The sequence below is a fragment of the Tamandua tetradactyla genome, chromosome 22 (assembly GCF_023851605.1).
Source record: "Tamandua tetradactyla isolate mTamTet1 chromosome 22, mTamTet1.pri, whole genome shotgun sequence".
NCBI lineage: Eukaryota > Metazoa > Chordata > Mammalia > Pilosa > Myrmecophagidae > Tamandua > Tamandua tetradactyla.
The window spans coordinates 31,639,280-31,665,829 of record NC_135348.1 but is presented as its reverse complement, the minus strand read 5'-3'; the positions used below and the strand labels follow the sequence as shown (position 1 = coordinate 31,665,829).

At 35.6% G+C, this 26,550-nt stretch overlaps 1 long non-coding RNA gene and 1 pseudogene across 4 annotated transcripts in view; one reads left to right on the top strand and one right to left on the bottom strand.

The window, feature by feature from the left end:
• The window catches only part of LOC143666091 (uncharacterized), a 118,309-nt gene that overhangs the window by 24,295 nt on the left and 67,464 nt on the right, over positions 1–26,550 (top strand). The gene's annotated exons all lie outside the window — the stretch shown is intronic.
• Positions 3,061–3,738, bottom strand: LOC143666090 (syntaxin-3 pseudogene; annotated as a pseudogene).

The window sequence follows — 26,550 nt, the reverse complement described above, 5'->3', positions numbered from 1 at the left end:
TTGCTAATTTATAAAGGACTATGGAATTTTTGAAATTATAATTTTATTATGAGTGGCAAGTGCTGTTCCTAAGTAATATTTTGGTTTAGGATTGTTGGTGTTTCAATGCAAATTTTGGGTAATCAGTACTATTATTAACTTAGATATCAGGACATGGAAAGGATTAGAATATTTTGCCAGGCAGGTCATTGTTGTATCTGTCCATGGAAATCATATTTCCCAGTGATTTTCCAACTCAATTCAATGTATTAAATCTTTCTGTATGTAGGGTCAAGAGTGAGTTCATAGAATTTTCCTGAAGAAATTCTGACAGATATTTTGCTAAATGCCCCTATAAAAATCCTATCTGAATAAGCTGCCCTATCAAACCCTGAATGAAGAAATAGAATTTCTGGGCTCAACTTTGTGAATATATGTTTGAAAATATATGTTCTGACAGCATTATACAGGCTCATAGTTCTGAAAATTGTGTTTCTGTTGAGCAGTAACTCTAAATGACATACTTCTGCAGTCATTTTCTGTGAGTGAGGTACAATGTTCCTCAGGGAGCCCATTCTGGATCTTTTTCTCTCTGTTTTTGGCCTCATATTTTCTGAATTGTTAATGTGATATGAATGTCATTCTTCATAATAAAACTCTAGCACCTGCAAGCAGCTCAAACAAAACCTGTAACAATATCACAAGGTCAGAAACCATTTTCAAATTTGTCACAATAAATGTGCATACGAGGGTTTTAAATACTTCATTTTTCAAATGAACTTAAATGTGAGGATGGAAGGTGTTTATCTTATTTGTTAATTGTTCCATGTTTCTTTTAAATATTGTATAAAAGTAATGCCATGCAAAAATTAAAAGTAAGTATAATGGGCACTAAGACGGTAAATGTTTTTTTGAAGAATGATTGGACTAAAAAGGACTACTTCAACTATATCAGATAATTTAGATAAATTATACTTTTTAAAACACTGTATCTTAAATGAGTCAATAAAACCAAGTTACTGGTATAGGAGAATCTGCTAAAAAACAGGAGAGGACAGGGACAGGAATAACCTAATCCAGCTGTTAACAATTATTGCAAGAAAGTAAAATGAAAAGGCTTTTGAAGGATAGCTTTTATGTTTTGCCAACATAAGCTTTCAACAAAGCAATTTTAAAAATGAATAAAATTGTTCGAGTAATTTATAAAGCAGGGTGTCAAGAACAGCAATGAATTTTTATCCCTGGCTATATCACAGTGGATCAGAAGACAGATAACGCTAGAAAGTCAATGGAACCTTATATTCATTGCTGAGTACTCACCAGTGGGAAGGAACAGTGTTGAAGTGAATATATATATATATATACATGCGTGTGTGTGTTTGTACATGAATATCATGTATATATATCTATATGTCTTCTATTTGAACATATGAAAATTACAGTAATGAGACATTCTCATTGAATAGCAAACCACAGCAGTGTTTGTAGTGCAAGTGAAGTTAAAAATTAAAATGTGTTCATTGATAGCCAATATGAAACTGTGTCAAGGAGGTATCATTACACTTCTATTATAAAATCGCATGGCATTTAAACTGCTCTGTGGCTTGTAATGAAAAAATATTTTTTTAACTAAAGGAAGCCTCAAGAAATATGTTAGAATATTTAATCCATGTAACTATGCTAAAGAAGAAGTATAAAATGACAAACAGATATGCCAAGTAAAGGAAACTCGATGGTTTTGTTTCTTTCACAATCAATAACAAGTCATTAGTTTTAAATTTTTAGAGGTCATAATATTCTGCATTTATAGTTTCCTACTTCCTGGGAACACATTCATATATGCACACACATCTCACACATACACACAGTTATAAAAATATATCTGAAATTATATACTTATTAATACTTCATTAATTATGCAATAAGTGACGGACTACTTTGTTCAGTCTCATTAAATATTTCCAGGGCCTGATCTCAAGCTTCTTGCTCCTGGACTACTTTGAAGTCCTTGGCAATTTTTGACCTCAGGGCAATGGCTTATAAAGCATCACTTTCATTTTGTTTTTGCTTCTGTTTAATTCTTAAATTTTTTTCTTATTTTCCTTTTGTTTTTATTTTTTGTTGTTGTTGATTTTTATTTGTTATTATAAAGCATCACTGTCTAATTGAACAGCCAATTTCCAAGAGTCAGATATGAAAACAAATAGCCCACATCCTCAGCTTTTGCAAATGGCAACCTTCAGATGACTGCATCGTCCTGGTCCTTCCTTGAGAGAACACAACATAGACAAACATTGAGATCAGCCCCCAAGTTGAATACTAAGAGCTGACTTTCAGATTGAATTTCAAAGAAGTCAGCTTCTCAAGCCAAAATGACATCTGCCAATCCCCTCATGTTTTCAGAACATATGAACAAAAACTGTGAAGATTGGCGTGTTGCTAGGGAAAAGATTCAAGTTCAAGCCTTTTTGTTGCCAAACTTAGAAAAATACCCTAAGTCTGCTAAAGATCTCTCTCTCTCTCTCTCTCTCTCTCTCTCTCTCTCTCTCTTTCTGGTAGAACATTCCATGATGTAGAAAATACAGTGCCTTGGGAGGGTTTCAAAAAGGCTTTCCAAGGTTCAAGACTAATTTGACATACCAAAGGAAGGAAAGAGAAGCTGGGTCATTTCCTACAGCCCAGGGAAGAAGATACTTCAGAGTTGGCCAGGCAGGAGAAGGCTTTGAGTAGAACTCCGGGTTGCCATCAAGGAGATTAGATTCCTCCAGGGCTAGATTGCCTTCTGGGTCAGTTCCAAAGATGATTACAAGGAAACAAAGAAGCAGGTTACACTTATGCACAGGAAGACCATTGAATCCCATCTGAGGACAAAAGGTAGCCGTGCCAGGCTGGAATAAAATCAGGTCATTTCAGCGCAGTATCCTTTTTGGATATCTTTCATTCAGTCTAACAGAAAGTCCAATAACCAGTGCTAGTTTGCCCAGCAACATAACCACATCACAATGATAATTCTCAATGTCTTATCCTGTGCCTTCTTCACGTGGTACATTGTGGCGATTCCATGTTATCAAACATCTCATCCTAATTCTGCCCCAGCATGGAGATGTCCATAAACCTGTCATGAAGCTCCTTAATGCTGTTCTTCAGCCTCACAAAGTCATTGTGTCACCCCTCAGTCTTGCTCAGGGTTTGTCAGGAAATCTTGGAGTCGATGATCTCAGAAGTGAAGATGACAGGGTTTCCACTCACCAACAACTCCTTCTCATCTATTGTCTTTAAAAGTCAGTAATTTCAAACTGCCCCTGAATTAGTCCTTTGCTGCATTCATGGAAGTTCACCTGAACCTCGTTGTGTTTATGAACTCTCCAGGAATTTCCAGGAGAGGATTGAATGCTGTTGATTTCTGTACCTGAAGGTCTGCAAACAATCAGACCGCATCTTCTTCAATATGTCTTTCCCTCTCTCCATCTTTTTCCAGACACTTTGGCCCTTTTCTTGAACTCAGCCATGAATGTCTCTAGCCCATCCTTGGTTTCTGGCTTTTGAATTTTGGCTCTTGGTTTTGATGCAGAGAATGATGCTACAGTTTCTTGGCCTCTTTTACATATTATAGGATCTTGGCAATGTTGAGCATGTTTCCTAAATCTCAGAAAGGAACCCATACATGAAGACCGTGTTGTCCATAGAAATCTCTACCTCGTTAACATTGTCATCCAAAGTCAGCTGCTTGACCATCAGCTGCTCCAGCCAATCATTCATCCTAGTGCCCCAAAGCCCAGTAGCAAGCACACATATCCAGGTGACCATGTCTTAGTTGAGCTGCCAGAAATGATGGCCAGACCAGGCTGGGCTGGGGAGAGAGAGCTCCAGGCACTGGCAGAGGCGGGAAGAGATTGCTGGCTAGGAGGAGTGTCTGAGGCCATTAGAGACTCCTAGGTGCCTCTAGGCCCCCGCCAGTGTCCTGTGGTCCAAATCTGGCCCCCCAACTCTATGGTTTAAAGTAGAAAAATAAGTCACATAATGGATTAGCTTAATTGTCCATAGATATATCCCATACAGATTTAGAAAATGTTTGGATGATGAGTCCTGTGACTATCTCAAATCTACTCAGGAGATGTCTTCAAGACATAATAGTAGGAGCTAGCAAAGAATAGAATATTAACTATGATTAATATCCAAGAGTGTATGCCAGAATAGCAATTTTGTTTTTGCTTTTTTGCACTTCTCTAAGTAGGTTTCACTGTATCATAGTTTATTAGATTCTCATCAGATAATAACTCTCAAGTAACAAGAACAAACTTTTAGTGTTCAGCAACTACAATAGACCACTTACTCACCCTTACGAGGGAGAAAGATTAAACTGTTAATGGGAAACATGAGCATATCATGGAAACCTTGGATTGAAGATAGGTCTCCATGCAGTGGGGACCCTACAGGGGAGAACAGCATTTAGTGCACAGCCATATTATCATGATTATGTTCTCACCTAAGGAGAGCATCATGTTAAAGCATTTGAAAGAAGAAATATTCCCTTAGCTTCGACTTCCACCCAGCCATTTGAATTCTTTTCTCTCTTTAACTCAAATAACGACAGAGTTAGTACTCATGGGCCAAAGCAAATAGAGTTGTATACTCTTTCATTCTTCAAACTTTTTTAAAAGTAAGAACTTTAAACATCAAATGCTCCTCTCAACCCTTTCATATTTTACTGCTTCCCTCAGAACTTACTTAATCACTACTTTATCAACGAAATCTTCCTTCCTTGACCTCCCTGATAACGTGTGCTTTCCCACTGAAACATTTTAGTGGGTCTCTTCTTTCTACTATTGATATAATTTTATATTATTAAAAATGCGTGATCATTAGTTTCACGTCTGTCTTTCCAGAAAAACCTGAAGTGTCCTTAACTTGATTAATTGTTATTATTCACACCATTCAATCTCCCAGCTCTTGCCCTAGTTACTTTGGGATTTGAATCCCAGCTCCATTTTCTATGTGCTCTTTCTACCTTGAGAAGTGATTTGATCCTTGTACTTCAGCATCTTAATTTACTTAATAGCCATGTTACTTTAAGCAATACATATAATATTGCTGAGCTTCATGCTACTCCTTTATTAACACTTTAATATTAGACAGAATTTAAACTTTTATAGGTCTCTTTATAATAAGAATAGGATAATAGTATTATTTGGATGATAAAATATGCACATGAAGTGCTGGGCATAGTGCATTGTACTTGGCAAGTACTCAATAAAGGTTCTCTCTTTTTCTTCTTTTTTTTGTTAAATGGCATTAATACTCCCACATGGCTGCTATTAGAATTAAATTATATGAGATCCTCTATGTAATTTATATGACATATAATAGGTGCACAGGACATGAAAATTATTGTACTTTGCATTGTAAGACAAGGAAATCACTCTTTATTGTTAGGGGGAAACTCATTCATTGGTGATGATATCAGACAGAAAATTCTAGTTCTGATTTTGCTGCTAATTAGCAAATCACTAATTGGCAAACAGGTATTCATAAAAATAGCATTGACTCTAACAATAAAATGACTGTTCACAGAATAGCTACCATGTGCCAAAGGCTGTCCAAAATAAAGTTAAGCTTTGGGAAATAGCATCGTACTATACTTCTAAGTTTTGCTGATTAGTTAGACTAGAGTTTGAGCCCATGGCTGTCTACTTAGTAACATTTTATCCATAGAAAATACTTAACATGACTAAGACTCTGTTCATTAATAAAATGGAGCAATAACAGAACTTTTTCTATTAATTAGCTATGAAATTCAAAGAAGGTAATGCAAGTTCAGTTCTTTCCATATGTTTGGCTAATTGTAGATGTCTGGTAAGTGTCACTTGATATTGGTGCTAGATTTCTTATTACTGTGTCATTTGATTTTGGAACTTTCCGAAGTTTCATTTCACTTATCCAATTTCATTGCATTCTCTATACCCCTCTCTATAAACACTTCCTTAGAAGGTCATTTCCTCATTGCCTATTTAATATGCCATCCATTTCCACATTAGTGCACTTGAACATGCCTCTCACTGCTTCTAATATGATTCCCTCGCTGTGTCCAAATCTTCCTCTACTTCAATGCACAGTTCATTTTATTTTCAGAATAAATCTGACTATTTCAACTCATTCTGAGGAGGATCTTATCATTAGAGAGTGTGGTTTACTATTTAATTGCTGTTCTGGTTTGCTAGCTGCTAGAATGCAACACACCAGAGACAGATTGGCTTTTAATAAAAGGGGATTTTTTTGTTGGTTCTTCAGAGGAAAGGCAGCTAACTTTCCACTGAGGTTCTTTCTTACGTGGAAGGCACAGGATGGTCTCTGCTGGTCTTCTCTCCAGGCCCCTGGGTTCCAACAACTTTCCCGGGGGTGACTTCTTTCTGCATTTCCAAAGGCCTGGAGTGATGAGATGAGGAATGCTGAGCTGCTTAGCAGTGCTACGTTGCGATCTCTCATTTAAGCACCAGCCAATTAAGTCAAACGTCACTCATTGCAGCAGACACGCCTCCTAGCCGACTGCAGATGTAATTGGCAACAGATGAGGTTCACATACCGTTGGCTTATGTCTGCAGCAACAAGATTAGGTATGCTCACCTGGCCAAGTTGACAACTGAATCTAACTAACACAATTGCCTTTGGCCTTTGTGCTTTTTTTAAATATGGAAGTATGATCCATGCAAGATTGTGAGCAAAATGAATTAGACTGAGGAGAGGAATTTTACCATGGAATTTTTGTTGTTGTTATCAGATAGATGTGTAAATAGTGATTTTTTTGGTAAAAACCTGTGAAAATTTGTAACCATCGCATGTGTTAGTTTGACCCTCCAAATGTTAACCTTTTTACTAGGTCATATAATATATACATTTGTTTTTCATCTTGCAAGTAGAATTTCCTCCATAGATACGTAATAGTTGGAACAATCTTGTGGGAAAACTGAGAGCTACAGTGTCCACGTCCAACTTGACACAGGGTTTGAGGATTGGCATAGATGATACCAAAGATACAATTTTCAATTTGATTTTCACCAGGCTGATTTAATATTCTGACCAATTTTTGAAGTCAAAAAGTGTAGAATAGTTAAAATCTCCCTTAATAAGTAAAGAACAATTCAAAGTAGAATTTCATTGCTATGTTTAGAGAATCATCTTAGTATAATAATGAAAAAATTTTGAGAATACTCAGCTCTATGAGCTACTAACTTATCTGTTTGATTTTGCAAATATCATTCCTTCCTTTCAATGGGAAAGATTTAAACAAGGTTATTTTTAAGCAACAAGAGGACTTCAGCTATTTTTATCTAAATTTAAATTTAAATTTAAATGAGGCCTAAGCAATCAATTCTTTCAAGCTAAAGTGTTGGTTATTAATTTATTTTATCAACACAGCATTGGAGACTAATTTAGTGGTGTTTCTTAAAAGTAATAATGCCAAGTAAAGGATCTATTTTATTCCATTTCTTTATGATTATATGGTGCAAACCACTTTTGAAAGCTTAACAGAAAATTGCAATGGCCCATCTAGGCCAAGAAAGAATGAACTAATTCAATTATAATAAAAAGGATTTAACCCCAAATCATAAGAGTTCTATCTTTTAGTGATTATTTTTAAAACATTGTGGAGATTAGAATCAAGCCGTTTTATGAATCAAGCTGTTTTTATGAAGGATTTTATGAAGGATTACAGACAACACTAACAATCTCAAGAAAACTAGTCAATTCAACAGAGTTCATAAGAATTTGAATATTTTGGATGAAATAATTAAAATGCTTAATTGTATCCAGCCTTTGCCTAATGAACATCCACATTATACAATGATTCCATAGAAGGAAAATATGTGGCTAGTCACATCATTTAGATAAATTAAGTTGTATTGAATGAGAAATGCATATAATGCAAAGCATAAATTATTTGATAATTTTCATAAATAAAATATACAGTTGCAGAATTCTTTCTTATCTTGCACTGTTTCTTCTTATGCCTTACCAACACAGTCTAACAATAGTAGCAAACTGCTACTGTTCATTCAAAAACACATTAATTTTATGAATAAAAATGACAGTGTACGTGGAAACAGTAAAAATACTTAATATTGTTATTTTTAAGGTCTATCACTGGTTATGTCATCATTATGTTATAAACCCTAAAGTTTCTATTATTAATATAATAATAGGCAAGTAAGTTTGTGTAAGTAATGAGATGTAAATTGGGACCTTGTTTATCGTAGCTAGCTTGGCTTCAAGAAAATCATTCATAGAGCATGAAAATGCTTGCGTGGAAGTGAGATTGACCTCTCAACATTTGTTAGATTTCATTTGCACTGCATTATGTCACTGACTTAGGTACCTCCAAGGAAAAGTTGCGGAGCATAAGTTGAAAGCTCATGGCTTGTATCTCCTGAAGTCTGTGTAAATGAAAAGACTTGTGTCTGGCTTTCTGATGAAAATTTCAAAGTGAACAAAATGGTTTCAATCGTCTCTGATATCTGAATGAAGAGAAACAGCCTCAAAGATACAAGCTGCGCTCTCATGGATGGTGAGCAAAGGTGCTTAGTTCTGTTGTCCATATATAAACCTAGTAGGAGGACTTAAGTCCTCTTGCAAAGAACTGTGCTCAGCAGGTCAGTATTATCCCAGTAGAGAGATTCAGCCAGGGATGGACTGGCCAAAGTCAGACACTTACAAGGGAAATTTTAAGTAGCTGGAGAGTGGAGGAACCCCAAAACTGGAAACTGCAAATAAGAGATGGGTAAGCCTTATAGGACACTCAAAAGTGACATAACTGGTGATAAATGAAGCATTTCATCACAACCAACTACTTAGGACCTGCTCAACTTTGCTATACTTACCTTATATCCTCCCATTTTCAAAACCCTGGAGGAGCAAGAAGAAACACTCAAAATGGGAGAAAGAGGCAAATCAAGGGTGAAGATGAAAATGAACAAAACCCAAGACAGACAAACCCTTGACTATATCTCTCACTATCCTTTCTTTATCAGTGCAGGCTTGAGATTATGGAAGGAAAGCAAAAGTTTTGATTAGCATCAAAGTGAGGTGTGTTTATGTTTGACATTTTCTTTAAAAAATAAAATACACACATGCTTCAGGGATATTGCAGGTTTGGCTCCAGGATACTGCAAAAGAACAAACATTGCAATAAACTAATCCATACACTTTTTTTTCGTTTCCAGTACATATAAAAGTTATGTTTATCCTATACTGCAGTCTACTAAGAGTCTGATAACATCATGGCTAATAAAAAATACACATGACACAATTAAAAAATAATTTATTGCTGAGTGACATCATCTGCATGGTGACATAAGACATCATCTGCAAAAGCCTCCCCAGAGAATCAGCTAATGAAAGGACAACTTTTACTTGCTTAGAACTATGGAAGACACTAGAGACTAGAGAAGGATTCCACAAATGCTGAATCAAAGAAAAGTTTCAGGTAGGAAATTTCTGTCTTGGACCTACTAGTACAAACTCTCTTTCCTCAATCAGTCCTGCACAGCTAGGGCATGTCACAGAGGCAGCATGGTCCTGGTTCCTAATGCCACAAAGGCAGACTATTGAGCCACTCACAGCAGTGAGTTAGAACCTGTTTTAGTTTCCTAGACTGCTCAAAGAAGGTGCCTTGAAATAGGTTGTCTTTAAACAATGGGAATTTATTAGCTTATAATTTGAGGCTGTGAGAATGTCCAAATCAAGCCATCAGATTTCTTCCTGAAGACTAGCTGCTGGTAATCCTGGGCTCTGCTGTCACATGTCAAGGCACATGGCAGAGTCTGCTGGTCTCCCTCATCTTCCAGTTTTGTTGCTTACAGCTTTTGGTTCCCCAGGCTTTATATATATGAATATATATGAATATATATATATATATATATTCATTCATTTGTAAAGGACTCCAGTAAGAGGATTAAGTGCCATCTTGAATGAGTTGGGTCACAAATTGACTGAAGTAACCTCATCATAAAATCCTAGTTATGATGGGCTTATACTCACGGGGCATGGATTAAATAAAATGATTTTGGGGGCTATATATAGCTTCAAACCAAAACAGAAACCCAAACATATCCAGGCACAGAGAACCAAGTCCACAGAGGAACAGGGTGGAAAACAAGCTTCTAAGTCAGGCTGCCTGCGAAAAAGTCCTGGGAGGAGGCATGATAAGGAGAGATCACATCAGGACTGACAGATCCAGTTTCTGTCAAATGGATCACCAAAACACAAAGCAGACTTTTCTGGATTGGCCTACTGTGTTAGTCAGGGTTCTTTAGAGAAACAGAACCAACAGGAGATATTGTAAATATGAGATCCATAAAGGTGTCTCATGCAAACGTGGCAATGGAAGATACAAAATCCTCAGGGCAGGCTGTAAAGCTGGCATCTCCAACGTAGGGTCTGTACAAACTCCAGAGGAAAGGCTGGACAGCTGGAGAAGCTATGAAAAAGTTTCTTCTCTTCTTTAAAGATTTCAACTGATTGGATTATCTTATTGGTGGGAGACACGCCTTAGTTGACTGCAGATGTAATCAGACACAGATGCAATCAACTACTGATTTAAGACACCAGCCTTCTGGTTTATCAACCAGCCATGAAATATCCTTGCAGCAGTGGTTAAGCCAGTAGTTGCTTGACCAGACAACTGGGTATAATCATTTGGATCAAGTTGACACCAGAACCTAACCATCATACCTACCTTTCTGGATTAACTCCATCTGCTGCCCAAGAGTGGGGATACCCTAATGGGGCAGAAAACAGATGGAGAAAAACCTCATAGAAAAAAAAAAAAAAAAGAAAAGGCAAGATGGGGTTTAAATGAACTGCTATACAATAGGATAGGTCCCAGAACAGAAAAGTGTAAGGGAAATGGGCAGTGACAAATTAATCAAATCATAGAAAATGGAAAGAAAATTCAGCACAAACACAAATAGAACAGATCAAAAGTCCTGAAGAAGGAAAAGAGGAAATAAAGCTTTCTCTTGGAAATAAAATAATTGCACAAAAACTGCAATCTTAAAAATTATACCACATTTCCAGGAAAAGAAACAGATGAAGAAGAGCTGAGCAAATCTGAACGTGTAAACTTGGGCTATTCTAAAGGTCAAGAATAAGTTGAAGTAAGCAGCAAAGAGGAGTTTTAACACAAAGCCAATCAATGATAAAGCCCTATACAAGATGAATAAAATGGACTTCAGGGTTCACTCATCAAGATAAACAGATGTCCAGACATCAGCAAAAAATTAGAAGCCATACTTAAATACAGGAAGTTATGGGTCAGTAAAGGGGACAAATTAAAATTTCAGAGGAGACACATAATTTGGAACAAGTAATCAAAGAAGCTGAAACAAATTTCCTAAACCAATTCAAGGAGATTAAGTAAAATATGGATAAAGAGCTAAAGGATGTTAAGAAGCCAATGTGTGAGCATAAAGAATTTGAAAGTATAAAATGAAACATATATATATATATATATATATATCATATAAAAACAAATAATAAAATGAATGTAGTAAATACTGCCTTTACAGTAATAACACTGAATGTCAATAGATTAAAGCCTCCAAGCAAAAGACACAAATTGTAAAAATGGATAAAAATGTAAGGTCCAACTATATATTGCTTATGAGAAACTTGCCTAAAACACAAAGGTATAAGTAGGTTGAGTGAAAGGATGGAAAATACATTCCATGCAAATAGTAATGAAAAAAGAACTGCGGTAGCTATAATAATATCAGACAAAATAGACTGTAAGAAAAGCTGTTACTAGAGACAAAGAAGTACACTAAAATAGTAATAAAAGGGACAATCCACTAAGAAGGAATAACAATAATATGTATGCCCCTAAGCACAGTGCTACAAAATATGTGAGGAAAACACCAGCAAAATAGAAGGGAGAAATAAATCCATCCATAATAGTAGTTGAAGACATCAATACGTTACTGTTATCATTAGATAGAACATAGAGCCAGAGAATCAATAAGGGAACAAAGGACTTAAATAAGATGATAAGTGAACTAGACCTAACAGATATGTAGAACATTGCACCCCAAACAGAAAGATTTACATTCTTCTCTAGTGCACATGGATGATTCTACAGAGTAGAACACATGTTGGGCCTCAAAATGAGTTTCATTAAATTTTAAACAATTGAAATAATACAAAACATCTGCTCTTATCATAATGGAATGAAGCCAGAAATTGACAGCAAGGCAGAGAACTGGAAAATCCATAGATACATAGAAATTAATAACAATTTTAAACAGTGGGTCAAAGACGAAACTGTAAGGGTTATCAGCAAATGTCTTGAGTTCAAAGAAAATGAGAACACAACATATCAAAACTTATGGGATGCAGTGAGGACAGTGCTGAGAAGAAAATTTAGTCTTAAATGTTTAGGAAATAAGAAATAAGTAAAATAAAAAACCTAGTTGCTCACCTGAAGGAACTAAAAAAGGAACAGAAATCTAATTCCAAAGCAAGCAGAAGGAAAGAAATAACAATAATTAGAGCAGAAATAAATGAAATTGAGAATACAAAAAACAATAGAGGGAATTAACAAAACAAAAAATTGGTTCTTAAGAAGATCAATAAAATCAGTCTTTACCTAGACTGATGAAGAAAAAAAGAGGGAAGACACAAATAAATAAAACCAGAAATGAGGAGGGAGCATTACTACTGACACCACAGAAATAAAAGGCCTACAGTGGTAGGCTAACAAATTTGACAACCTAGATGAAATAGACAAATTCCTAGAAACACATGGACAACACACAGACTTGAGAAGAAATAGGATTTAAACAAACGAAATAAAAGTAAAGAGATTGAATCAGTCATCCAAAACGTCCCAATGGAAAAAAGCCCACGGCTAGATAGCTTCACAATCGAATTTTACCATACATTCCAAGAAGAATTAATACCAATCCTATTCAAATTCTTTCAAATATTGAAGAAAAGGGAACACTACCAAACAATCTATTAGGCCAACATAGCCTCATACTAAAGCCAGATAAAGATACCACAAGAAAAGAAAATTACAGACCAATGTCTCTTATGAATATATTTGTAAAAATCCTCAACAATACCTGTAAATCAAATCCAATAACACATTATATGGATTACATTAAATAATTATTTAAATAAATATACTTACAGAAGTGATATAAAACCCATGATCAATTGGATTTTATCTCACTTATGTAAGGATAGTTCAATGAATCAATTAAAATATTTACAATTAATTTTAAATTAAATTAAATTAAAATAAATGCAATTAATTAATATAATAAAATTAATTTTTAAAAGGAAGGGAGAAAAGCTCATGCTAACCTAAATTGTCACAGAAAAGGCGTTTGATAAAATTCTTGCTTGATAAAAACACTTTGAAAAGTAGGAATAAAGAGGACTTCTTCAACATGATAAAGAACACATATGAAAAGCCCACAGTAGCATCACATTCAACAGTGATAGAATGAAAAATTTCTTTATAATAATTGGGACAAGACACAGATGCCTACTGTAACCACTGTTATTCAGACTTTTGCTGGAAGTTCTAGTGTGAGCAGTGACAAGAAAAAGAAATTAAATGCATTCAAAATGGTAAGGAAAAACTTTCACTATTGGCAAATGAAATGATACTCATATAGAAAGTCACCCAAAACTGCAAAAAACCTACTAGAGCAAATAAATGAATTTAGAAAAGTGGCAATGGACATGATCAACACAGAAAAACCAGAAGAGTTTCTAATAATGAGTGATCTGAGAAGGAAATCAAGAAAAATTTCTATGTACAATGACAGCTAAAAGAATCAAATATCTTGGAATAAATTTAACCAAGTATGTAAAGGATTTGTACACAGAAACTGCAAAATATTTCCTAAAGAAATTTAAAAAAACATAGATCAATAGTAGGATATTTTGTGTTTATGGATTGGAAGACTAAATATCATTAAGAGCTCAATTCTACCCAAAGTGATTTACAGATTAAATTCAATCACAATAAAAAAATCCAACAGTGTATGTGGCAGTAATGGAAAAGCCAATCATAAAATTTATTTGTAAGAATAAGGTGTCCCAAACAGCCAAACACTTCTTGAAAAGGAAGAATGAAGTTAGAGGACTCATATTTTCTGACTTTAAAGTTTATTACAAAGTTGAAGTGGTCAAAAGAGCATGGTACTGGCAAAAGAATAGATATATTGACCAATGGAAGTGAACTTAGAGCTCAGAAATATGCCTTCTTATCCATAGCCAATTGATTTATGACAAGGTTATTAAGTGCACTCAATTGGGAAATATATCCATATGAAAAAAAAAAAAAGGATGAGCCACGGTGGCTCACTGGCAGAGTTCTCTCCCGCCATGCTGGAGGCCTGGGTTCGATTGTTGGTGCCTGCCCATGTTAAAAAAAATTAAAAATGGAGGAGTACTATCTCATATCATATGTAAATATTAGCTTAAAATGGATAAAAAATTAGGGGTATGTGGGAATCCTGTATTTTTGCATGATTTTCTTGTAAACCTACAACTTCGCTAAAAAAAATTTTTAAACGTACTTTATTGCTAAAATATGCTAAACATAATCTGAGCCTTCAGCAAGTCATAATCGTTTCCACGGTAGAGGGTCTTGGTGGTTAGTTAGATGGCTGCTAACTGAGCAGGGTGTTGGTGCTGAAGGTGGGTGTGGCTGTAGCAAGTTCTTAAAATAAGACTGCAGTGTAGTATACACTTAATTTTACTCTTATTTTTATAAAAGATTTCTCTGTAGCATGTAATGTTGACTGATAGCAATTTACCACTGTAGAATTTCTTAGAAAATTGGAACCCATCCTCTCAAACCCTGCCACTGCATTATCAACTAAGTTTATAAAGAATATTACAAATATTTGGTGATCATTCCAACAATGTTCAGAACATGTTCACCAGGAGCAGTTTCCATCTCAAGAAACCACTTTATTTGCTCATTCAAAAGCACAACTCCTCTAACATTAAAATTTTATCATGAGATTCATTCACATCTTCAGGCTCCATATCTACTTCTGGTTATCTTGCTATTTCCACCAAAACTGCAGTTACTTCCTCCTCATAAGTTTTGAACTACTTGAAGTCATTCAAGAGGGTTGGAATTAATTTCTTTCAAAGTCTAGTTGAGGTTTATATTACTACCTCCTCCCATGAATCATGCTGGTTCTTAATGGCATCTGTAATAGTGAATTCGTTGCAGAAGGTTTTCAATTAATTCTTCCTAGATCCATCAGAGGAATCATTATCTGTGGCAACTATGGTTTTACAAAATGCATTTCTTAAATAACATGACTCGAAAGTCAAAATTATTCCTCGATGCATGGGCTTCATAATGGGTGTTGTGTTAGCAGGTATGTAAACAACTTTAACCACATAGTACCTCTCCATGAGAGCTGCTAGGTGGCCAGGTGCATTGGAACAGGCAGTAATCGTTTGATAGGAATCTTTTTCTGGGAAGTATTTCTCAATAGTGAGCTTAAAATATTCAGAAAAACATGTTGTAAATAGATATGCTGCCATCCAGGCTTTGTTTTTCCATTTACACGGAAATACATTCAGCATAATCCTTAAAGGTCCTGAGATGTTCACAATGTTAATTGAACTTCGGCTTCAACTTCAAGTTATCAGCTGCACTGGCCCATAATAAGAGAATCAGCCTGTCTTTGAAGCTTTCAAGTAGACGTTGACTTCCCCTCCCTCTGCTTCCAATAGAAGACTGTTTAGTCTACATTGAAAATCTGATATTTAATGTAGCTGGCTTCATCAACTGTCTTACCTAGATCTTTTGGATAACTTGCTGCTGCTTCTACATCAGCACTTACGCTTCACCTTGCACTTTTATGTTAGGGAGATTTATTTAAACCTCATAAATCAACCTCTGCTAGCTTCAAAATTTTCTTCTACAGCTTTATTACATCTCTTAACTTTCAAAGAACTGAAGAGAGTTAGTGCCTTGCTCTAGATTAAGCTTTGGCTTTAGGGAATGTTCTGTCTGATTGGATCTTCTGTCCAGAACACTAAAACTTTCTTCGAATCAGCAATGATGCTGTTTCACTTTCTTATCATTCTTATGTTCATTGGTCTAGCACTTTTAATATCTTTCAAGGACATTTCCTTTTCATTCTCAATTTGGTTATCTGTTTCATGCGAGAGCTTACTTTTCAACCTATCACAGCTTTCAATACATTTTCCTTACTAAGCTTAGTCATTTGAGCATTTTCATTTTCATTTCATTCATGTGTGACTCTACCTTTTATTTAAAAACTTTAATGCCACTGTAGGGGTATTAATTAGCATGATTTAAAAAATGTGTTTCAAGGAATAAGGAGGCCCAAGAAGAGAGAGAGAGAGAGAGAGAGAGAGAGAGAGAGAGAGAGATGGGGAAACATCATTCGTTACAGCTGTCAGAACACATATACTAATCAATTAACCTTGCTATTTTATATTGGGGCATGTGCTGGTTTGAAAGGAAGTATGCCCCCTAAGAAAAGCCATGTTTTGATATAAATCCCATTTCTAAAAGGTAGAATAATCCTTATTCAATACTGTATATTTGAAACTGTAATGAGATCATCTCCCTGGTTGATGTGATTTAGTTAAGAATGGTTGTTAAACTGGATTAGGGGATGACATGTCTCCACCCATTTGAGTGGGTCTTGATTAGTTTCTGAAGTCCTATAAAAGGAGAATGAGAGATTCAGAGAGATTCAGAGAGAGTGACACTACGAAGCAGAGAGTCCTTCAGCCAGCGATCTTTGGAGATGAAGAAGGAAGATGCCTCCCGGGGAGCTTCATGAAACAGGAAGCCAGGAGAGAAATCTAGCAGATGATGCCATGTTCACCATGTGCCCTTCCAGCTGAGAGAGAAGCCCTGACTGTGTTCGCCACATGCCTTCTCACTTGAGAGAGAAACCCTGAACTTCATCGGCCTTCTTGAACCAAGGTATCTTTCCCTGGATGCCTTTGATTGGACATTTCTTTAGACTTGTTTTAACTGGGACGTTTTCTCGGCCTTAGAACTGTAAACTAGCAACTCATTAAATCACCCCTTTTAAAAGCCATTCCGTTTCTGGTATATTGCATTCCAGCAGCTAGCAAACTAGAACAGGGCAGTTTGTGGCACCCCTATAAACTGCAATAGTTACATCAAGGATCAATGACTACAGATTTCCATAACTGATATAATAAAAGTGAAAAAGTTTGAAATATTGTGAAAATTATAAAATTATGACACAGTGACATGAAGGGAGCACATGCTGTTGGAAAAATGGCACTGATTTATTTGCTTGAAGCAAGGTTGCAACAAACATTCAATTTGTAAAATATGCATTATCTGCAAAGTATAATAAAGTGAACTGCAATAAAATGAGGTATGCTTGCACTGAGAAAATGAGATGATTCAATGAAATGTAAAATGAAAATGCTATCAGATCTGTTTGATATATCTCCAGGCAGGAGGTTTGAAAAATGATGCTTAAAAAAGTGGAATTGCTCTTTACTTTATATTCAATATGTTTAGTTTGTTTGCTAAAATAGTTGGGGCCAAAAGTCTTTGCTTCATATATCCTGAGTCCACTCAATATTATCTCTCATATAAAACTCTATGCCTGCTCTCAAACTATACATGCACCTTCTGATAGGATGTCATATTACTAATAAAATCCTTGACAGGTGTTTAGATGATAGTCAACACTCACAAAAAAATGCTCTTTTCATTGTTCTGTATTTTAATCATGGTACCCTTAGTAAATAATTAATGTGTTTTGATTGAAACATATCAACCAGATTTTGAGTTGAAAATATGATGTATGCTTATGCATAAATATTTTATAGATTAGATTAGTTCTTTCTCTGTTGGTGCGTAATATAAGATATATACAGATTTTAGATAGACAGATAGATAAATAGATTTCTTTTTCCATTGTTTATATGGTTTTCTTTTATTTTTCCTGACTCCAATTAGACTCTTAATTATTGCAGTTTGTAACAAGTAGTGATATCTGTACCCTTCTTGTTTACAGAAATCATATGGCTCTCTGTCTTTATCTCCCATATGCATTTTAGAATCAGTTGGCCAAGCACAGTAATAATTGTGGAGCCATTTATATCTCTAAGGAATCCTGGTTCCTTTTATGGAAGAAATGGTATAGAAACTAAACAAAGGTGTGCTTTTTAGAAGTTAGATGCATCTGGGTCTTCTCAGCGGACAGAGCTAGGAAATTTGTGAAACACATATGTAGGCACATACATACACACATCCATGTTTATTTTTATATGTAAGTTTATTTAGTAATCTAAAACCCGTGTGCATTCTGATACATCTGTGTGTTAGTTTGATAGCTACTAGAATGCGATATACCAGAACTGGAGTGACTTTTATAAAGGGAATTAAATCAATTATAAGTTTACAGTTCTAAAGAAGTAAAAGTATCTAAATTAAGGCATGAAGAAGAGGTTACCTTCATGCGAGGAAGGCTAATTTGTCTGGAACACCTCTGTCAGTTGGGAAGCCAGGTGGCTGGCATCTGCTGGTCCCCTGCTCCTGGGCTCCATTGGTTTCCATCAGGAGGTTCTCACTCTGCTTCTCTGGGGCTGGCTTTCATCTCTTAGCTTCCCTTGGCTTTCTCCAGTTTCTGGCTTGCTTAACATCTCATAGTCATGTCTGCTGGCTCCAAGCATCTCCAAACATGTGTCTCTGTTCTCCATATGTCTGCATCTGTGTCAGTTCTGCTGTGAAGTTTCTGTCCACCCTGAAGTTTCAGTCATTTCTGGTTCTCTCCAAAACATGTCTTCTTTTAAAGTATTCTAGTAAAGCAATCAAAACCCACCTGGAATAGGTGGAGTCACATCTCCATCTAATCAAAAGTTAATACCCCAAATTGGGCATGTCACAAATCCATGGAGATAATCTAATCAAATGATTCCGATTTGTACTGCTGGATCAAATTTCAAAGAAATGGTTGCCTCCACAGGATTGTATTAGGATTAAAACTTGGCTTTTCTGGGGTACATGATACTTTCAAACTAGCACATTTTACAATGTGCTACAACCCTGTAAGACTACAGGGTTCACTCAACCCGTTGCTTATTTTTAACTCCATTCTGGAAGTTTTTCTGACAGTGAAAAACTGGTTTTCATTATCCACAATATATTTACTGGTTTGCTCAATCCAAGAATACACATAGAGCAATTTTAGAATTGCTAACCTAAACCCCATTTATTAGCTAGATTACAAAATTGGTGGATCATTCATTTTCCTTTAGTATATTTTCCTTGTATTTATTCAAAATCATGGATTACAAAGTTACACATGCTGACATTTTCTTCTCCATCACCCTTCCATGTGGCTATGCTGCACATTTTAATACATTAGGCTAGTCTGTTACTGCTTGCATTCTCCCGCATCCTGGTTAGCTTTCATTCATTCTTTATTCATTTATCTATCTATTTATTTCTATATTGCATTAAAGAAATTGCACATTTACCAAAAAATCATGCATAAAATTAAAAGATTTCCATATGTCACCATATTTTCAACACTTTGCATTAGTGTGGTACATTTATAGCAATTCATGAAAGAACGTCTTTATAACTGTGTTATTAACTAGACCCCATAGTTTACATTAGAGCTCACTGTGTTGGACAGTCCTATTTTTTGTGTGTTTTATTTTAAATTATTCTAGTGACATACACACAAACTAAAATTGTCCTTTAACCAGGTTAAAATATCTAATTCAGTGGCTCATAATGTTCACCATATTATGCTATTTATTTAATACTATATTTAGTCATTAGTTATGTAATATGCAAATCACTAACATGATATTATAAGTTAGAAGTATACAAAAAGCATCTGCTTAAAGCAGTGTCAAAGATCCTTCATGCCTTTACCTCATTCAATTCTCCTATAATTTCTACCCTCTTTCCACCTACCCTCTTAACGTGACCATTTTCATTATTTTCTGGTTTATCTTTCCTGTGTTTTTCTTGAATAAAGAGCAGATAAATTTGTATTTTCTTATATGTGCTCATTTATCACATAAAGGTAGTTCCTATTGATATTCTTTTGTACAAAATGCTCTTCCTTTTCAAATTACCTCAAAATGAGATGGTCACATGCATCACAGTATAGCAGATTAAAAGTAACATGCAATTTTTAAATACCAAAATTTACTTTAAAGGCTTAAAAGTTAAAAATAAAAAGTAGTCACTACAAATCCCATCAGTTTGTATGGTAGAGAACTAGTCAATTAAATAACCATGGGAAATCACAAGGGTCTACTTTCAAACAGAGGTCATATCTTATAGACAGCATGTAAGGATGATCCTGCTTGAAATTTTATAACTAACATTATATAGAAGTTCTTATAATGTTTAATAACGGATGAAAAGTGCCTCATGTCCCCATTGTTCTGCTCTATTTGCATTAGACTACACAGATCTTGCTAAGTCATTATGCAGTTTGTTTTCTACAGAATTATTAAAGCTTTAAATGTAATCCAGAGTGAAACATGGAAGCTAAGTACACCAAACCTCAGTTTATACCTTAATGCATTTTTGAACCAGCATTTCCATCTCCCAAACGTCTGTTTTAGTATTTTTATTCATAAACACCCAGGCTCTATGCCAATGATTTTCAAGAAAAGAAAAGGAAAGAAGAGAAAATAGTACTGCATTCCTTTCTATAAAATAAACCCCACTGATATGGTAAAATGTCATTCCTAGTCAATTCATTCCTTGGTTTCATGACACTTTGTAAACTCTAACAAATCTCCACACAAAAAAAGAGTATTTTATTTCCAAAAATAACACTCTCTCTAGGGGTCTTACTCATCTTTCACAAGTTTTTTCTCCACATTTTCACCACCAGCACTCCAATTACTAAGAAAATCCACATTATGCACACTACACAGTTAAATCTCAAAATGGATCTATTTTCTCATTGAAGTACTAGGAATGCATTTAGTTTTCCACCTGAAGTGAAAAGGTGTCAAATCAGTTCTTTCTCTCTGATTTCTGCCTTTTACTACAACATTATTACAAATTGCCCCAAGGCATATCTCTTCTTTTAATACCATGGCTCAAATGCAAACTTTCAGCGGTAGTTATTGTTCAATATTACATGACCAAAAATGAATGCCACCTGGTTATTAAACTGTCAGCACATTAAAGCGAAGAAATCATAACAAACCTTATTGTATATAAAGCCATAGCCCCAGTTAATTTTCTTTAGAAGAGGTTGACTAAAGTATGCAGAGCCATACTAAAGGACCAAAAAATACTGAGAGTAGGGATTTCCTGCTTTTAGATATGGTAACAACTGTCATAAACAAACAAACAAAAAGCAGCTATATGGCTGGCTCCACAAAATTAATAGGCATGCTGATTTTCCCTTTTTCTGAACTTTCTTCCTGATATGTCAGTTAGTTAAGGGAATCTTTCTGACTATTAAAATATAGTCCCTTGCAGAGTAACTCTCAAAAAAGGCAATTGCCATGTGATATTTAATTTTCATTTTGAAGGTATCATATGTATCTACTTGTGAAAGCTTTCGATTTATCCTCACTTAAGTTTCAGCCAAATAGGAGCATATTTTTCTTATTTAAGAACTATTATAATGCCGTTGTTAATTTTGTCTGTGAATATATAATCAATACATATCACTTCAATTATATAATAAATTATTTTGTAGATTGTATAGAAGTGTTAGCTTTTAAAATATTTCCATTCAGGGAAGATATTAAAGAAGAATTTGTATTGGTTTCAATGGGATTGTGTTGAGTTAAATTAATAATATCATTCATAGAAACTTTCATTGTAGACAAAACAAAAATAAAAACACTCTAACTTCTAAATTTTTGTAACATCCTAAAACAATGTTTCAAATTATAGTGCTATCCAAACAAAAGGCAGCATGTCATTGGGTGACCTAAATTTAATACCTGTCCTGTTAGAAAATTAATAGGGATTGGTGTAAAACTCTGTATCCATGATTCTTAAGAAAACTATCTTACCAAGTCTTGGAGTTCCTTCCTTTATTTTGGATTTAAAAAGGATAATATAAATTGCGAGCAGATGCTGAAGCAATATATTTCTACTTCAACTCGCTATTTGAGATGAGCACCAAATTTGGGAATTTCAACCTATTCCATGTAATTTGTCATCAATAACCTCAACTAAAATCTACAATCAGTTCTAGTCTTTATTTCTCTTTAACAATATAACTGTTAGATATTAATTGTTCAAAGTTTTCTTCATATGCAATAACTTGATTGATGGTTGATATTCTCCTACCTTGCAATTTTATCTTAATATTGGGACAATACTTTGCAGGTTTCCATTATGCAATTGACTTCCAGGCACAAAACCAGAGTATAGAACATGTCAGTTCATATGTGAAACTATTTTATTTGTTGTCACTCAGTAATAAGTCCATTAAGCTATAGTCTAAAATACAAGTGTTGTAAAATAATTAGAAATATTTAGAAAATATCCTTTTCATATGAAAGATAACTTTACTTTTACTCCATTATTTTGCATATGGGCAAGAAAGAACTTATGATGTGAACACTTTAGAATGGGTATTAAAGACACAAACATTTTGTACTTTCATTATCCTGGTTATATCTCACTTAAAATGAAAATGTCCAATATAGATGAAAAGAGAATATCAGGCAAAATACAGCACAATGCCAAGAGGGAGGTATATATGAAACTGATCTGCTTAGAGCATGTTTCATTGTAATTACTTTCAGGGAATCACCTAGTGTACCTTTGTTAGTAGAAAATATTAGCATTCATCATAACATAATCCTTTACCTCACTGTCACAAGCCTGATACAGGTGGTTTTATATAAATAAAATAGGTGCACAAAAATAAAAGAAAAGGGCAACATAAAAATTTCAAAAAAGTAAAGAACATTATCAAAAGGACATATCAATAAGTGAATGAAAAGATAGGCTACGGACTTAGAGAAAATATTTGCAAAATACATAATCTGACAAAGGACTTGCATCAAATAAATAACTCAAAACAAAATAATAATAAAATTAACTCAATTACAGAATAGTCAAATGATCTTAATAGACATTTTGCCAAAGAACATACACAAATGGAAAATTAGCATATAAAAAGATATTCAACATCACAATTCATAAAGAAGTTGCAAATTAAGACAACAATCAGATGTAACTACATATGCATTAGAATGGCTAAAATTCAAAATACTGAAAACAGCAATTGCAGGTGAGGATGTGGAGGAAGAGGAGCTCTCATTTATTATTGGTGGGAATGTAAAATAGTATACGCACTTTAGATGGCACTGGCAATTTCTTACAAAGCTTAGCGTAGGTTTTTCATACTTTTGGGGATTGAACATCTCACACACAAGAACATATTCAAGCCATATCCTCCAGTTATTCAGGTGTGAATTTCTAAGTAAGACTTTTGAAAATAGTATTAGTTAATATATGGATTTATTTGTGAAACATTCATCAAAGATTTTATTTAGAGGAGGACAAATTGAATCAGGATGGACCTTAATCCATATGACTGGAGTCCTTATAAAAATAATTCAGATTCAGTCAGTAGAAGCTAGATGCCAGTGGAAACCAGAGGAGCAGACACAAGAGACAGAGAAAGAGAGAGACCTCCGTATCATACAGAACTGTGGAAATACTACAAAATGTATCAGAAAACAGGACCTAGTGATACCTTGGTTTTGGACTTCTAGAATTTCAAACTGCCAGACAATAAGTTTTTGTTGTCTGAGCCATACCACCATGTGCTATTTGTTATAGCAGCCCTGGAAAGTGAAGTTATTTGCAATAGAGCAATCACAGTGATAGGTATTTATCTGAAGGAGTTGAAAAAAATGTATCCACTTAAAAATACCAGTGCACAAATGTTTGTAGAAGATTTTCATAATTTCTAAAACCTGGAGGCAACCAAGATGCCTTTCAAAGGGTGAATAAAGAAACAAACTGTGTGGTCGATCCATATAAAGAACATCATTTAGTAATGAAAAGAAATGAGCCAGGCAATGATATGGAGGAGGAACCTTAAATACAGATTGCTAAATGAATAAACCAGTCCGAAAAAAAACTACATACTTTGTGATTCTAATTATTTGACATTCCGCAAAAGACAAAACTATAGCAAAGATTTAAAAGATCAATAATTACCAGAGTTTCAGGAGGAGGGTTGAAAAGGTGGAGCACGGGACATGTTTAGGACAATGGAACTACTCTGAATGAAACTGTCATGGTGGATAAATGACACTATGCATTTGTCAAAGCCTATGCAGCTGTACAACACAAGATGTTGTTTTGTTTATAATAATGTATAGATATTAGTTCATCATCTTCAACAAATAAACATCAGTAATACAAGATGCTAATAATAAGGAAACTATTGTGTGTAGAGTTCCGGAAGCAGGAGTGCGCCTACCAGAGGACACAGCAATGATTCTGAAATCCACCACCTGGCCACTGTTCTAGTTTGCTAACTGCTGGAATGCAATATACCAGAAACAGAATGGCTTTTAAAAGGGGGAATTTAATAAGTTGCTAGTTTATAGTTCTAAGGCCAAGAAAATGTCCCAATTAAAACAAGTCTATAGAAATGTCCAATCAAAGGCATCCAGGGAAAGATACCTTGGTTTAAGAAGGCCGATGAAGTTCAGGATTTCTCTCTCAAGTGAGAAGGCACACAGTGAACACAGTCAGGGCTTCTCTCTCAGCTGGAAGGGCACATGACAAACATGACATCATCTGCTAGCTTTCCCTCCTGGCTTCTGGTTTCATGAAGCTCCCCGGGAAGTGTTTTCCTTCTTTATCTTCAAAGCACAGGCTAGTGGACTCGTTGTTTCATGGTGCTGCAACATCCTCTGCTCTCTCTGAATCTCTTTCATTCTCCAAAATGTTTTGTCTTTTATAGGACTTCAGAAACTAACCAAGACCCACCCAAATGGGTGGAGACATATCGTTACCTAATCCAGTTTATCAACCACTGGAGATGATCCTATCACAAACTCACACATACAGTATTGAATAGGGAATATTCTGCCTTACAAAATGGGATTTTGATTAAAACATGGCTTTTCTAGGTACATACATCCTTTCAAATGAGCACATTCCACGCTCTGGACCCTAAAAATGACATGTTTTTCCCATATACAAAATACATTCATTCCATAACAATATCAGAGAAACTTAAACAATTTCAGTAACAGTACAAACACAATACAAGGTTAAAAGCTGTACAAACTCCTATCAAAATTAGTTACAGGCATGGTCTGTTCTAACACAAAATTCTCCTCTGTCTCTGAATCTTTGAAAACTCATAACAAGTTATTTGCTGCCAACATACCAAGGAGGAACAGTCATGGGATACATATACACATTTCCATAGGGAGGAAGGAACACAGAGGTCACTGGACCCAAACAGTTTCGAAAACCTGCAGGGCAAAGTCTATTAGATTTCAAGGTCTGAGAGTCATTTAAACTCAAGGCTTTTGAAAGCAGCAGTCCCACCCTTTCCAAGGGCCTACATGAGGTCTGCCTCTCTCTGAATGCAACCTTGGGGGACATTGGGAGGACACCCTTTTGTCGTCTCCACCCTCTGCAAGCATTGGGGCTGCACCCGGGCTTTCTGCCATCTCCGGGGCACATGCTCAACCCCTCAGTGTGGTGGCAGCCAGGCTCCCCCCAAACTCCGAGGAATGTGCTTCACCCAGTCCAAGGGCTGGGCATGACTCTTCCACTGCAATGAGGTGGAAGGCCCATCCTCTGCCTTTGGGGCGAACTCACTCTCTCTAAGGGCTTGGGTGGGTCCACTCTCCTGGCCCGAGGCTTCTTGACTTCAGACCTCAGCCTCCATGGTTTTGCCTCTGAAGTTATTTTTCCTCCAATGTGTCCCTTCTCTGAACTAGCAGTTCAGAAATGGCAGTAGACTGGCAGTGGCTCTCTTTATGCAGGTCCCACAGCACTCTCGTCGGCTTTCTATGCAGTAGCCTTGGATCATGCCCATCAGACACAAGGAGTTTCCACAAGTCCTTCCTGGATAACTGCATGTCCAATCCTGGCTTTCTCTGATATGGCTGACTGGTTTCATATTTGGCCAAGGCCTCATGTGGGGCACTATTCTCTGGGGTGTCCCTTCCTGGAGGCCCAGAATTTTCCAGAACTTCAATTTCTGGTTTCTTTGTACCCAAGAGTTCAATTTTCAGCTTATCTTTTTCCTGTCACATTTAACTATAAGCTGAGAGGAGAAAACTAGAGCCTGGTCAGAGGTATCTTTAGAGTCCACATTTTTACCAAGATTCTCTTCAAAACATTCTAGGCCTTCTCTATCAAGTTTCTCACAGTTCTTCCAGAATCTTCCCCTTATCCATTTAAAAAACTGTTTCAACATGTTTGGTATTTGCAAACCACAGCTACACCCCACTTCTGGTACCAAAATCTGTTCTAGTTTGTCAGCTGCCAGAATGCAGTATACCAGAAACAGAATGGCTTTT